The following is a 16,104-nucleotide window of genomic DNA, read 5'->3' on the forward strand; positions in this document are numbered from 1 at the left end:
CAAAATTATGAAGAAAAAAAATTGTTTAAATGCTTTTCACACAAGCACAGTTTGAACGAATTACTTTAAATGCTCATGTGTTGCGCAATTTTCAGCGAGTTTGTTTGAAATTTTAAAATAATTATATTATTGATTAAAAATTGCTCTAAAATTTTGTTTTATTTTATTAAATACTTTTAAAGATATAGCAAAAAAAAACCGAAGACCAAAAAAAAAAGAAAAAAAAGAAGGAAGAGTTTTTATAAAAATGCCCATATCTCCAAAAATATTTAAGCTACGCTTACTAAATTTATGAAATTACTGCAGATAATAACCCAAGCGATCGACGCAAGTTATAAGTTTATTGCTGCATTTTCTATCATAGGGTGATCAAAAACACAGTTTTTCATTCGTAATTTATTGCCGGCTCCTCAAACCTTGAAAGCTTTAAACTTTATTGACAATTATGAAAAATAGCATGGCCTAATCACCTCCAAAATTATAATATCCAGTCATAGTCTGGAAAAAAAGGCCGGTGCTCAAAAATGTTGGTATATTTTTCTCCAACGTTGGCTGCTTTGGCGTTTTAATTTTATGCCAAGAGACAAGTTTCCTAAGGTTACTCGTTGACTGATAGTTGCCAAATTGAACTTGGAACCTACTTTCAATCGAAACACACTCTTAAGAAACACTAAATATGCCATAATTTCTTCATCTGCTGAGATCTGCGAAATTTAAAGACGGTAATATAAATTGATTTTGTGAAGTTAAAAACACTAAAAGTAGCATCTTTCTCTACTAAATTTTGTTACCTTCAAAAATGTTATTTCCTACTGAGGTCTTCGATTGGTGTGCATTAAAATTGAACTTAACACCCCTAAGTCATTTTATTCTTTTAGTTAGTAATAAATTGAAAATAATAATTACTATTATATAAAATTTCATAAAGACAATAAACAAATTCGTACTTTTCATTCTAAAGTCTGTTAAATCTTGACAGAAATGGAGATTGCTTCTGGAAGCAAATCTATGGGTTTTTACGAGTTTTTTTTTCTTCAATTTCTGAGCAACTTGCAATGAACACAACTATTAATTTAACTGCTTCTTTTATCAAAGATAAAACACGTTAAGAAAGTTTGTGAATGACCTAAACTATAAAAGTACATGAGTAATGAAAAACTACGGAAGTTTAAATCCACGGATTAGTTCCCCGCGTATAATGCACGGATTATAACGGACTCTGATCCGTTAAATGCTTGCTTTCTGTATGGGAAAACTAAAGTTGTCTTGACGAAAGTTGTTGAAATAAAAGAAATTTGGGTGTGTATACTTTTTTCCGTGAGAAGAAGATTTAAAGTTGCCTTTATACTTCGCTTAAATTTGTACAAAATTTGAAAGTTCGATTTCTTCTTCGAAAAGCATTCGGATTTTTCTTATTTTATTTAAAAAGATTCTTACTTCTTATTTTACAAAAGAAAAGGTTTCAAAAATTTTTTACTTATAAAATTGTTAAAATAATACACAGAGGAATAATCAATTTTTAAATGTAAACGGCATAATTTTGGAAAATGTATGAGATATCAAAGGTATCAATATAGTTTGAGACCAATGTTTAGCAAAGACATTCTTCAAAGAAAATATGAACGAATCTAGAGTTTATTTATTATATATATATATATATATATATATATATATATATATATATATATATATATATATATATATATATATATATATATATATACAGGTGATTATCAAAATAATGGAAACACTTGTGAGTAAAAGGGACACTTAAGAATTCGCTTCATAAGCAGTAAAATATAATCTCAGCTACTAGTTTTCTTTAATATAAAAAGTACATATATTAAGTGGTATGAGAGAGCTTTAGCAGAGTTGTCTACGTTTTGACTTTTTGTCAGAAGCGTAAAATGTCAGACCTCACAGATTTTCAGAGAGGCCAAATTGTAGGAGCCCGACTAGTTGGAGCAACAGTGATCGAAACATCCCAGCTTTTAGGCGTTTCTGGAGGTACGGTGTCTAAAGTCATGACAGCATACACACAGCGCGGAAAGACAAGCTCAGCAAAGCAAAATAGTGGACGGAAGGAGAAGCTGAGTGAAAGAGACCGACGGGTATTGAAGCGGATTGTAATGTCTAAAAAGAAAACAACTGCAGCCAAAGTGACCGCAGAGCTCAATCAGCATCTGGATTCTCCAGTGTCAACAATTACAGTTAGGAGATACCTTCATAAAGAGAACATTTACGGCCTTATTAATAAAGGATTCCTTCAAAATCTAGAGTGTTTCCATTATTTTGATAACCACCTGTATATATATATATATATATATATATATATATATATATATATATATATATATATATATATATATATATATATATATATATATATATATATATATATATATATATATATATATATACTGTAGCATTTTTAGAAAAATTACTAAATTTGTTTTAATTATATAGAGTTTGAGTAATGATCACTCTTAATTTACATTTTAGAATCCTGGAACTGAGAGGTGATTATTAGAAACACCTCCAAGTTTTATCAGGCAATTAAACTGGTTTTGATGTTTTTTCATCCCAATTTCTTCACCAGTTATATGACAGATATTGTTTTCTTTTCTTTCTCTAATAAATATTAAAGTTCATTAATATCGTGAATGGAAATATTTTGTTTATTTGAAAATTTCATAAATTTAAGGAAGTCTATGAAAAATGTTAGTGAATAACAAGAAATAATAATTTTACACAGGTTTTTGAGATAGTAAGTTAAATTATTTTATATGCACAATTTGATACTAAGATATTTCAAACATAAATACAGATTTACAAAATATTACTTGTACAGTTTTTACCATTCTATGTGTCAAGCGCGAGACAAAATCATGGAATCAACCTAATAAACTCTCAAAATTTCGAACTAATTAAGATTTTTTGAAATAAAAATGTTCTTACACTTGTATTTACTGAAATATTTTGTGAATTCATTTTAATTAATTAATAAACAAATAAACAAAGCAACTTTCTTGATATTGGAACAAACTACTTTCGAATCGATAATGGAAATTAAAAAGGCTTCTTATTTATCAAAGGATTATATGTATTGCGATTTAATAAATTAAATTTATAAGAAATGAATAGTAAAAAATAAATTAAGTCATATATTTATGTACAAAAATCTGTAAGCATTCGACACAATTTTAAAATAGTTCCGTTAAAGGGACGCTAGTGTCAACTAAACATTCGAAATATTTAAAAACATAAAATTTTAACTTTTAAACACTTAATCAACTTTAATATCTATGAAAGTTTTTGTATTAAGAATTATATCATAGCTTTTGTATTAAGAATATTATAAGAATTATATAAGTCAAACATGTAATTGAGGAACTCAAGTTTTCTACAATTAATTCATGTTTCAAGTAAATAATCTCATATTTCAGATTAATCTTTGCTAACTCGAATGTACCATGCAAAAAATATTAAAATAAAGGATGTTTCATTACCAATGCTCTTAAGATATATTTTTTGCATACTTGTCAAAAATAAAGCAATAAGGTTTTTAGGGGTCGTGAAGTATTATTTGAGAGGAGAAAAACAAAAACGCTGTCAAAAATCTATTGAATGACTAATGCGGAAGCAGGATGAAAAAAAAAACAGTTTAATTGCCTAATGAAACTGTGTTTTTAATCACTACTAGTCTTTGTCAACTTTAATGCGCTCAGTCTCGCATTTTCTAGTAGTGTTGCGTTAAATGTCGATAACATTTTTGTTACTCGTAATATTAATTTGCGATCCTTAATCTATGTATACTTTTTCACTACAAGAAAAAGTATTCTAAGAATCTACATCAAGGGTGGCTATTACGTTACAGTCTAAAATTATAGTAGTATTCTACTGATTATTCTACTATTAGTATTCTACTCTTGAATCACCATTTAGTATTCTACTGATGTAAATGTAATGTAAAAAAAAATGTAAGAAAACAAAATACAGGCTATATGCTCTAAAAATTAGCTAGGCATTCATCATAATTTAATTAATCGTCTAATAATATTTTAATTAATCGCAATTCAATGCATTACTTTAATAATAATTTCTTCAAAAATACTGCAATAATTCGGACGTAGAATAAGTAAACGCATAGCAGATAAACTTTTGACTTTGTTGCTTATTGATTGAGCATGTGTTGCAGGAAAAAAATGGCAATGACATATTGCTAATGGTCTTTTATCAGCTACTGTACCCAGTTTTGTGGCAACAGACGCGTTAACTCCTTGGACATGATGGTTTATTTCTTTTAAGCTCTTCTTTATTTTTTTTTTCTGCACTTCCTTGATATTTGTCGTCTTGTTCTTGTAACCTTTTTTACTTTGTTTTTACGATTAGATTAAATCGTGATAAATAAGTAGTGTTATTCATTTTATTTTAATTATTTTTCTTTTGGTGGTATTCTTAAATAGTTTTGAAATTAGAAATCATTAACCTTCATCAAATTTAAGTCTTTAAAAAATATTATTTTACTGGTATATTACGAAAAACGAAGCGCAAATAAATAATTATACTATGATAAATAGGCAAGGTTAGGTACTTTATCTCTTTTGTTTTTAGGTATTCTTTAATATTTTTAAATAAAAAAAATAATTAACAATTATCAAACTAAAACCTCAAAAGAAAAATATTGTTAGATTAGCTTAGTGTAAAAAAATAACTCTCTCTATATATTTATATAGTGATAAATAAGCTAAATTATGCATTATTTTCCATCATTTTTTTAAACAATTATCAAACTAAATTGTTTTTATTATACTAGTATATTACGAAAAATAAGCGCAAATATGTTTTTACTCTGTGGTAAATAAGGTAATTCAATTTATTTCTTTTGCTCTTTTATGTATACTTCACTACTTTTAAATTGCAGAAATTGTTAACCGTTATAAAAGTAAAATTTTTATTAGACTAACGTATTACGAAAAGAGCGGAACTATAAATTTACACTTTGGTAAATACACAAAATTGTGTGAAGTTTTTCTTTTCAATTTTTTATCCAATATCGAACTGAAATTTAAAAAAAAATGTTATTAGTTAGCATACTGCGAAAAAACACGTTGTAAATATATATATATTTATTCTGTAGTAGAAGCGTAAGGTTTAAAATTTTTTTCTTTCGCTCTTTTACGTATTTTAAAATAATTTTAAATTAGAGAAATTGTTAGCCATTATAACGTTACAAGTTTCAAAAAATGTTATTAGTCTAGCACATTATGAAAAAGCGCAATTATTTTCGATAATTTTTCGAAAGCATGCATGCTCAGAAATAAAGAAATTTTGTAAAAGGAGATCTTATTTTGATCAAAATAAACTGAGACCTAATAATATAATAATTATCATAAATATCGTTAACATAAGGGCAATTCACTTTAGCGATTTTTTTATTATTTTCGATAATTCTCAATTTCTATAAGATTTTTATAAAATTTCAAATTTTCTTAAAATGTCAATCATGTCACGAACTATTGTTTAAAATTTTAGAGAAAATGTTATTTTGTCTTAAGTACGCTGAGACCAAAGTAGATAGTTAACATTAAAAAGGCATAAAGTATTATTATTATTTTTGAATAAACTGCATTATTCATTTGAAGCTAAATTTATCTGAAAATCTAGAAGTCATATTTAACAAAAAAAATTTAAAACATAATTTTAAACACATAGGGGAGAGAGGGGCACATGTGAACAATTTTTTTTATTTCTTCATTTTTCAAAAAATATCATCAATTTCTCACAGTAAAGAAGTCCATGTGTTTAAATAGTCTTTTCCTTGTCTAATGGAATTTTTTGAGATTTTTTAATGAAATATTTCTTTACTTTATGATATTTTAGAAAAATGACTTCAATTGTTCATATGTGCCCCTATAGGGGGGCACATGTGAACATGCCTGGGGCATATATGAACAAGATTAAAAACACAAAGCAATCATTATACTTAAAAGAAAAAAATATTTAATATAACAGATATAGAAACACATTATACTAAAGGGGTTGTAGCTTACTATGTGAATTTATTGGGTTTATTTGTTTATGTGAATTTATTGGGTTAATTTCGTCAATTGGGTTTTTCGCAACTTCATGTTCCTCAGGATATGTAATGGGCCTTTTTCTTTCTTTTCTGATACTCTTTCATACTTTTTTTTTCATTTTTTCTATCTTTTCATTTTTAGCTTTAGCAATTCTATCTTTCTCATGTGTATCAGTTAATATGCGTGATTTTTCCTTTTCGCGTTTTCATTTCTTTAAGTTACTTACTTGGGCTCTTGGAAAGGGTCAGATTGATTCTGGTGTAGGACAAGAACTGATGGCACTACTGTTAGGATCATTGTCAACATTTTCCGCCTGACCATTAGTAAATTTTTAATTTACTAATGACTATTAGTAATCATAAATTTTTAAAGGAAACAATTAACAATTAATTAATTATTTCTGGAAAATTAAATAATAGTAATTTCAAATGCCTACATATTTTTTAAACTTATAATATCATGAGGATAATAATCTTAATAGTGTGTAGGGGCACATGTGAACTGTTCACATCTGCCCCAGATGTTTTGTTCACAAGTGCCCCATCATCTTTCTTAAACCTAACTTCAAAAATAAAGAATTTTTAATCAAGTAAAAAAATAATAATACTTGTCATAAACTTACCTGAATGTTCATATAATGGTCTGCAATAGTTAATTTTATCTTATTAGTTGATTTATACTATGTTTTCACTTGAAGAAGCGAGTGATAAAAGTATATACAACACCAGCTGATACAAAGAAATTGCCAGAATAGAACAACAAAATGGCTCATTGTTCTGAAAGTTTGTCAGAGAGGTAGGATTTGAACTGTCATCTATTGACAATTTTGCAAGATTTTTTATTTCAAATCATATTGGTAAAACATACCATGTTCACATGTGTCCCCTGTTCACAAGTGCCCCCCTCTCCCTTACATGTTTAAAATTATTTATAGAATTTTTTTTGTTGAAAAGATCGTATTTTTTTAAACACGCATTAAGTCTAGCGTGCATTAACACTAACATAGAGGGTGTAAAAAAATTGGAAACTTTCATATACCTCGAGAAATATATATCAGAAAAAGAAAGATAAAAATCTAATAATACCAAACATAATTGGAAAAGTTATCCAACTATACCAAACTCTATCTTCCACTCCCGTCTTCAGGGGTGGGGCTGGAGCAATTTTGGAATCCTAAATATGTTGCATATGAACCCCTATTTTTTTATTGCAGATTTGGATTCTCCAGGAAAAGTAGCTGCATTTGATCCGCAGGTTTATCCATTTTGCTTCACAGATGGCCGCACCAAAAAAACTAAAATTGAGATATCTTGAAACCCATAACAGATAATACATAAAAATAGACATGTTTCAATTTTTTTAATCGATTTTTTAAACATTTTGTAAAAAAAAAATTCAATTTCTTAAATTCTCAAATTAAATTTAGCGCTTCCTAATATCTATTTCACTGCGAATTTCTACTGCTCTCGGTTGAGGATGAACTACTTGATTTAGATATGATGAACATTACAACACATGTTCGGGTTTGTTCAATCCGTTTTGGATTGAATAAATTGCTATTTTTTTATTATTGGGTAATTATTAGATGATTTTTCACATTGGGTAACTGTTTTTTTCTGTTTCTTTCTTAAAATAAATATTTGATATTCCGGGCAATGAATCAGAAGATTTTGTATTTGTGTAATTATGTGGTATGAATTTTAGTCATGAAGTTTAGCCTATATAATAAGCAAATAGTGAAATTATTTTGTTAAATTCTTAAATACAATAATTGATGTTGAAGATCTATATGATCTACGTTTGGTTTATTTGAGATATAAAATACTCAAGAAATTAATTTTTAAATTCGAATTAACATCTGTAAAATACATTACTTTCTTAAGGTATCTGACTGATTGGAAATCAGTAATTTCGACAAAAAATGCGCATTTTTTTTATTATTTACATCTTAAATATTATTATCTCTTCAAATTTTTGTTTTCTGAAGTTTGGAATCAAAGTTGGGGTTGTTTCTTCATACTCTGACAGACGAAAGAGCATGGCAATTAAATGCTTTAAATGCATTTTCAGAAAAACGTTGCTTTTAAGAAAATTTCTTCGGCCTAACTCACTTTACAAAAAAGAGTTTATTGTAGAATTCTTTGAAACATCGTACGTGGAATTTGCTTAATTTTATTTATGTTTTAAAATAAAAGCTAAGATTAGATTAAAATTGAACTAAGAGCTAGCTATTTTTTGAAATAAAAGCTATTATTTTATCGTACCTTAACAAAGAATGATTAGAATTGTTCTTTAAAGCGGTAATATTGAACAATATATTTAGTTCTATCTCATTGTATACTTGAAATTTTTTAAAGATTTCAGTTCAAAAAGCAGGTAAGCATATTATTGATCTAGAAAACAAATATTTTGATATTTATGCATTGCATGAAAAATTTGTAGTTTTCATGCACAAATTTGCTTTTATTTTGAAAAACATATTTCATAAATTTTAAAGTTTACATTATATTTGCACTTTTAGTTTCTCTGCTTACCAAAAATATTAATTAAGGCTATTTTGAAAAAAAAATTTGTCTCAGCCAGTCGGATACTTTAATCTAAAAATGTGACTTAATCGATTTTTATTATTATTAAATAGGTGATTTATAAGGAAATCCGTTTATTTTTTTCTCCAAATTTTCTAATTTTATGTTGCGATATTGTAAACAATTTACAAGTTTTCTCTAAATTCAGATTCCCTACTGTAAATAACTCTAATTCATTATTTCGGTTCTAAAAAATTTACTTTTTCATCTAAAGTTTGATTGACGAGCAGGATCACTCACGTAGCAACAATAAGCAATAAAACTGACTACTCACACTTCTAGTCCAAAAGCTCCGGAACTGGTCAATTGCGAAGAATAATAGAAACAATCCACGCTGTAAATGAATACAAATGGTTTTGTTACGTTACGGACAAAACCATTTGTATTCATTTACAGCGTGGATTGTTTCTATTATTCTTCGCAATTGACCAGTTCCGGAGCTTTTGGACTAGAAGTGTGAGTAGTCAGTTTTATTGCTTATTGTTGCTACGTGAGTGATCCTGCTCGTCGACTCAATTGACCTGTTCCAGAGTTTTTGGACTAGAAGTGTGAGTAGTCAGTTTTATTGCTTATTGTTGCTACGTGAGTGATCCTGCTCGTCGACTCAATTGACCTGTTCCAGAGTTTTTGGACTAAAAGTGTGAGTAGTCAGTTTTATTGTTTATTGTTGCTACTTGAGTAATCCTACACGTAGCACATGTGTATATTTTATGTTATTCAGATTAGTTGTTAATTTTTAATCCTGCATGGAAGAGTCATTCTTTTGTAAATTATGCTAGACCACCAATTCAATTGTTTCCTGGAAAACCCTCCGCATGTCTTAAAAAGATAAAAAGTAAATTTTGAAGCATCTTTTTTTGCAACTTTATATAAGATTCAAAATAAGAATAATTTACAACAAATCTTACATAAGATTTTTATTTCAAAATCTTATATATCTGGCTAACATAAGTGTGGGCAGTTTGCAAAAATATTATAATTTAATGTATGACGTCATTTATTTGAAACTACTTTCGAATTAATTCACGGGCTTCATATATTCCTTAAATTATCATATATGTCAAGAGTTAATTAGACCAAAAACCAAGAAAAAAATTTGTTTTGGTAAAAGAACGATGAAATCAGGTCACATATATCTGGTTTATATAAGTGTGGACACTCAATTTCTCAGGAACTATTCGACCGATATTGCTCAAATTTTGTATTTTGTCAAGTAAAATTATATTTTTTAAAATTATGTAGAAAATTTTATACCTTACTATTAAAACTTTTTTCGACTATTATTGAATAAAATGATAAAAAAATAATAAATGTTTACTAAAAAATAATTTTTTCATGGAATTATCTTGGGCTAAATGAATTTTTTAATTGTGTGCAAAATTTTTTCAACTAGATTACAAAGTTTTTGAGATATGATGAAATACGCAAAAAGAATAATTTACAAAAAAGGGGTCAAAACTTTGGACCACTGTCCTGACCAAACCATAGGAACCATATTTCCCAGATTGCAATGTTTTGGAGGTCAGAAATCCAAATCCGAAGAATAAAAGATATGTTTTATTCAGAGAAAGTACATTTTTAAAGTACAATTCGTAACTTTAAATATCATCTGCTCTAATATTTAAGGTCAGCCTCTCCAACCATTAAGATTGAGAACGTGAAGATCCGATCATTAGATAAAAAATTATTAAGGGTGGCCCGTCTTTTTGGCGCACTGTACATGTCCTAACATAAGAGTGGAAATTTTGCGAATTTTTTTGTAATGTTTTACGCTGCGCTATTTATTGTTTTAAACTGATTTACTATTAAATTATAGGAGTAATGTTTTCCGAAAACAATCATAGGTGTAAAAAAAAATCATTTAAAAATTTTATTTTCAAAACACATCACCTTTACAGCACATATAGCTGACATTAAAATGAACATTTTGCGATTTTTTTTTTAAATATTTTTTTAACTGTGACACTACTTATTTGAATCTGGCTTAATATTAATCTACAGCTGTCAATATTTTTCGGATGCATCCATAATGTTTTTTGAAAAAACGAAACAAAAAGTCTAATTTTGTCAAAAATTTTCTAGTTCTAGCGTATATTTGCACTAATATATAAAAGAAAACTTATAAATTTTTGGCAACGTGACATTCATTTTAAACTGGTTTCATTTTAAGATATAAACCTTATATTTTTCAAAAACATCCATATATGTGTGGAAATAATTAAAGAAAATTAAAAGAATTCTTTAATTTTCTTTAATTATTTCAGACCAGAATTATTAATTACTTAGAACCTTTAATTATTTCAGAACCCTCGGACCAGGACATTCATAATTAGTTGCACTGCGTCATTCATTTGAAAATAGTTGAAATCTGAGAGTCATAGTCACATATGTCAAAAAATATTGTAGAAAGTTTTAAAAAAATCCTATCTTTTTTTAGCTGTTTAACATCAAAACATACATATCATGCTAACAGAAAAGATGTAAGATTAAATTTTTTTTCTTATTTTTTACTCTGAGTGATTCATTTGTAACTTTAAAATGAATTATTCGAATATTTATAATAATTTATCGAAATTTTTAAATATTTTAACGTTTCAATTAGTTAACGTTTATTCTTCAATTAAAATTTTTTGAATATTTTATCTTGATTCGGAAACACTAATTCTTTTTTTTTAAAAAAAGAAATATCAGAGCGAAAAAAATAAATAACTAACATAAAATAAACGAAAAACCTTTGATCTTAACCTTTTTGATCGATTGATCAGATTTTCACGTACTGGGCACTCAAAGATTTGAGATGGTGACCTCAATGCAGATGATATTTTAAATCTCAAGATCAGACAAAAAAGCGCACTTTCTCCGAATTAACAAGCCTTTTTTTCGACGGATTATTATTTTTGACGCTGAAAATATAGGAGGTAGCCGCAATCTGAGATATATGGTCCCAATACTTTGGGCCCCTTAATGTTAATTTTACTTTTTGCGTATGTCGCCCTATATAGAGAACTATTCAAGCGAAAAGAAATTTTTTTTAGCATAATTGTAAAATTCATTTATCCAAAGATTATTCTAAGCAATTAATAATTACTAATAATTATTTATTATTTTATTTATTAATGGTCAAAAATGATTGTAATATATAAAAAATTTGACATAATTTAAAATAATGTAATTTCATGTACAAAGTACAAAATTTGAACGAATTTGATCGAATAGTTTTCGAGAAATCGAAATTAAATATCAAATTTTTTTTCGAAATTTAAAAAAATTTCAGTAAATATTTAATTTTGATTACTCGGGAACAATTTGATCAATTTCGTTCAAATTTTGTATTTAGCCATGTAAAATTTCAATATTTTTTTTTATTTCCTATGAGCTGCACAATCAGTCTTCCCGATGGGCAGACCTAGTGCGTTCTCCAGAAGTGGTATCCAAAATTTCAATATTTAAAATGTAAAAATTTTTAAACCTTACAATTCGAAATTTCGACCACCAATGAAAAACAAGTAATAATTAATTATTATTAATTGCCTGGAATAATTCTTGAATATGCGAATTTTATAATTTCATGCAAAAATTTTTTCATTTGCTTAAGAAGTTCTCGAGATAAGGCGAAATACGCAAAAAATAAAATTAACAATTAGATGTCCAAACTTTGGACAGCACTCTGGACCAAACTATTGGGACCATATTTCCCAGATAGCGGCTACCCACATTACTTCTAAATCATAATCCGACGAAGGTGTGTTTACTGAGATAAATTTTTTTTGTGTCTGATTTCGTAACTTAAAATATCATCTTCATTAACTAATTTACATATTTGATTTATATACCCCCTCAAACCATTAAGATTGAGTTCTAGTATGTGAAAATGCGATCATTGGGTCAAAAGTCATTAAGAGTGTTTTGTTCATTCTATTTTTGCACTCTGTACACGGAATCTTTCCAACTTAAGTATTTACTATCCTTACATTGTATCCAGTTGAATTACTCCAACTTTTCTCGGACTGAGTTGTGTTGTTATTATGCAATAATCGTAGAAATCGTTTTAGAAAGTACCAAATCAAAATTGTTACAATATACAATACATGTTTCATAGTATCGATTTTTGTCAACACCAACATGACATTCATCACTATTAAAGTACGTTAAAATTTACATCGGTTGTTTGTTTAAAAATATGTTTTTACTCATATATATATAACGGCTCCTTTAGAACTGTTTTCTGCTTAAAAACCCTATTCACCGGAAAAACTATCACCACAGTAGAGAGTTTAATAAGACCCACAGCTATATTGGAATCATTTGAAGAACTACTCCCGATAAAAATCATCTCCTTTTCGAAATTTTTCTTATTGTTTTGTTTTATTTAACTTTTTTCCTAAATGAACTGTTCTTTGTTATTAATATTAGTTCCGAAATAACAAAAAAAGGATAATTTTTTATCTTGTTTATCTAACTATAAACTTTTAAACATCTATACAAACTATAAAATTTTTCACAATTCACGAAAATTCACAATTTAAAAGAAGTCCTAAATAGTTTATGAATATTGAACACGATTCTTTGCGTCCCGGATAACAATAATTTATTATCGGAAAAATAATATTTGTATTTATAGTAAATTTGAAAATTTCATAAAAACAATAACAGTTTCTGAAATCCTTGCAGTTCATCATATTCTTCATCATTCGTGCTGAAGTTGCTCGTTCAAGAGTGATAGATTTTGCAATACTATTGCCTAAGATTTTAATTAATCTGGAGAGTTTTCCTAACGAAAATTTAGTTGCTTTGAATAAAAACATACGTTATGATCTGTTTTATTCTGAGCAATTTGACGCCAAGTGTAACATAATTCTCAAAAACTTTTAAAATTACAATAAAAACCCACTCGATGAAAACAGAAAATAATATCCATTTTCCCAATTGGAATCGTCTGAAAATTCGGGTATTTTCTTAAAAATCATTTATTCGGTTTCTCTTTAAATATATTTTTCTTAATTCAAAATTATTCCTTAAATTCTAATTAAACCTGTAGGAGAGTTAAAACTTGGTGATTAGTTTGAGTACAACATGTTTAAATTCATTCAAGTGTGGTACAAAATTTATTGTTTTTGGGACAATATAATTTTTTTCTTCATAAAAATCCAAAAAATTTAATTTTTTTTAAATTTGGAGAAATATTTCTTATCTTTTAATTTATTTGAGCGGGTATGATTATATCAGTAGCATAACTGTCTATTATAAATTACTCCAAGTCATAAACATGCTTTCTATCGTATGTGCAATACATAATAGTATATTTTTTTTCCAAGTATTAGCCCCAAAGAAAATAAAAATTTTCTTACATTGCTTCACAAAAAAGTATGATTTTAAGCACTGTCTGTGCTTATCTTAAATTTATATAAAAAGAATTAGAATCCTAAATTAAATTTTATAAAAGTAATAGAAAGTCGATGAAATTCGACGATAAAATCAAAACCACCTAGATCCCATCAATATTGATTAATTCAATAAACAGACATGAAAACGTAATAGGACACAATAAAAATAGTGGTAAGTAAAGCAGCATGTGGATTGCTGCTCACATTACCACAATCGTGCCGTTGGTCACGAAACTTGGAGTGATTACACCTTCATAACAGTGATGCCATAATAGGCATTAAATATTTTCTAGATTTAAAAACTTCTTCAGTTTCATAAATTTACTTTGTTTAATCATTCTTGATCTAATTTTAATTAAATTAAACCAATTATTTGAGCCGCGATGCCTCAGGGGATAGAGCGTTCGCCTTCCAATGAGAACCGGGTTTGAATCCCAGTCGATACGAATTCCGCTTCCGGTTTGCACTGTCCACAGTGCTGACGTGAAATATCCTCTGTGGTAGACGGATCATGGGTTAGAGTCCCCTTGCCGTCAGGCTATTCACGGGAGGTTCCCATGGTCTTCCTCTCCATGAAACGCAAATGCGGATTAGTTCAATCAAAAAGTCCTCCACGAAGGCGAATTTCTCCCAATACTTGATCCAGGAGTTCCCTTGTCTTCTGGATTGTGTTATAAATTACAAGGCTACGGAGTTGAATATTAGTCGCAAACCCAAAAAATTGGGTGGGCTGTTCAACAACGGTTAAAATAAAATAAAACCCCAATTATTTAACTTTTATTACATTTATAAGAACCAAATATAAATACAGTATACTCTCGATATCTCAAAGTTGAAGGGATGCTAAAAGAAATTCGAGATAGCGAGTCTTCGAGATAGCAAGTTCAGAACTAAATATGTTCTAAGAAGTAGAAAAATATATTCTAAATTAGTACTCAAAAAAGTAGTGTTATGAAGCATAAGAATAACTACTACTAATAATTATGTATGTAATGAAAGTTGCCAATAAGTCTAAATAAAACAATCATAATTTTATTTTTAAAAGTGAGATAAAAAGTGATTATGTATTAAATAGAAAAGAATTGGCTTACAATAAACTTCCATTAGGATTTTTTCCGAAAATTTTCATTTTCTTTTTCGAAAAAAATTCATCATAAGATGTTGAGAAGAAAAATTTCGACATAGGAATTCAAATGAACATTAGGTGGATATATGATTCCATGGGGAGAAATATATTTTTGACATAACAAGATTTTCGAGATATCGAAGTTCGAGATAACGAGAGTATAATGCATTTCATCCTTTTCTTAACAATCAATGTAACGGTTAACTTTTAAATTCAACACAAACGTAAAACTCATTGATTCATTTTCTCGACTAAATCGAACATCAAAATCTATTTTTAACTCTTTATTTCTTAAGATGCTTTATTTTTCTAACCACAAAAATGCTTCAATTACAAGGTTATATTAATTTCTCACGGCTTTTTGGTGTTAAACCAGTGGCCAAATTATTTAAATATTAACATGAGATATCGTGAGGTTGGCTGAATTGGCTTTTCTTTTGGCAGTGTCCTTTTTCAATAATGCGCTTTTAATGGATCTCTCTTGTACTAAAAAGCGTTGATTAAATACTACTTTTAATATGGCTTTTGACTTGGCAGGAGTTGGGGGATGTATCTCCCATGGTCTGTCCTTATTCATATTATTATGTAAAATTTATTATTTCACTTAGTGAGTCATTTGGATAAAATATTATTTTTATTTCGTATCTCGAGCTCTGCAACTGTTACTGAATAAAAATTTTATTATAATTTTAATCCAGTTTTCAAATTCAGCTGTTCTTTTTCATTATCCTGTTTTCATCACAATCTTTATTGAGACCATCAACACCATATTGCCATTAAAATGACTCCTAACGGGATGTTTCGGGAATGCTTTACTTTTTTGTTAAACTTTTTTACAGCTATAATGTTTTTTTTTTCACTTAGCCTCAATTTTATTATTTTCTTGAAATTATCTTAAATTAAGACGTATAAGGACTCAATGTATTCAA

At 27.8% G+C, this 16,104-nt stretch overlaps 1 long non-coding RNA gene across 1 annotated transcript in view; it reads left to right on the forward strand.

Annotated features, from left to right (window-relative positions):
- The first annotated feature begins 236 nt into the window (after positions 1–236).
- The window catches only part of LOC139427136 (uncharacterized), a 46,575-nt gene continuing 30,707 nt past the window's right edge, over positions 237–16,104 (forward strand). Inside the window, exons 1-2 of the long non-coding RNA XR_011638293.2 lie at positions 237–722; positions 9,062–9,213. This is a non-coding gene — a long non-coding RNA (uncharacterized LOC139427136). The remainder of the gene's footprint in view (positions 723–9,061; positions 9,214–16,104) is intronic.

The sequence above is a fragment of the Parasteatoda tepidariorum genome, chromosome 11 (assembly GCF_982258835.1).
Source record: "Parasteatoda tepidariorum strain Cologne lab strain chromosome 11, Ptep-v5.0, whole genome shotgun sequence".
Lineage (NCBI taxonomy): Eukaryota > Metazoa > Arthropoda > Arachnida > Araneae > Theridiidae > Parasteatoda > Parasteatoda tepidariorum.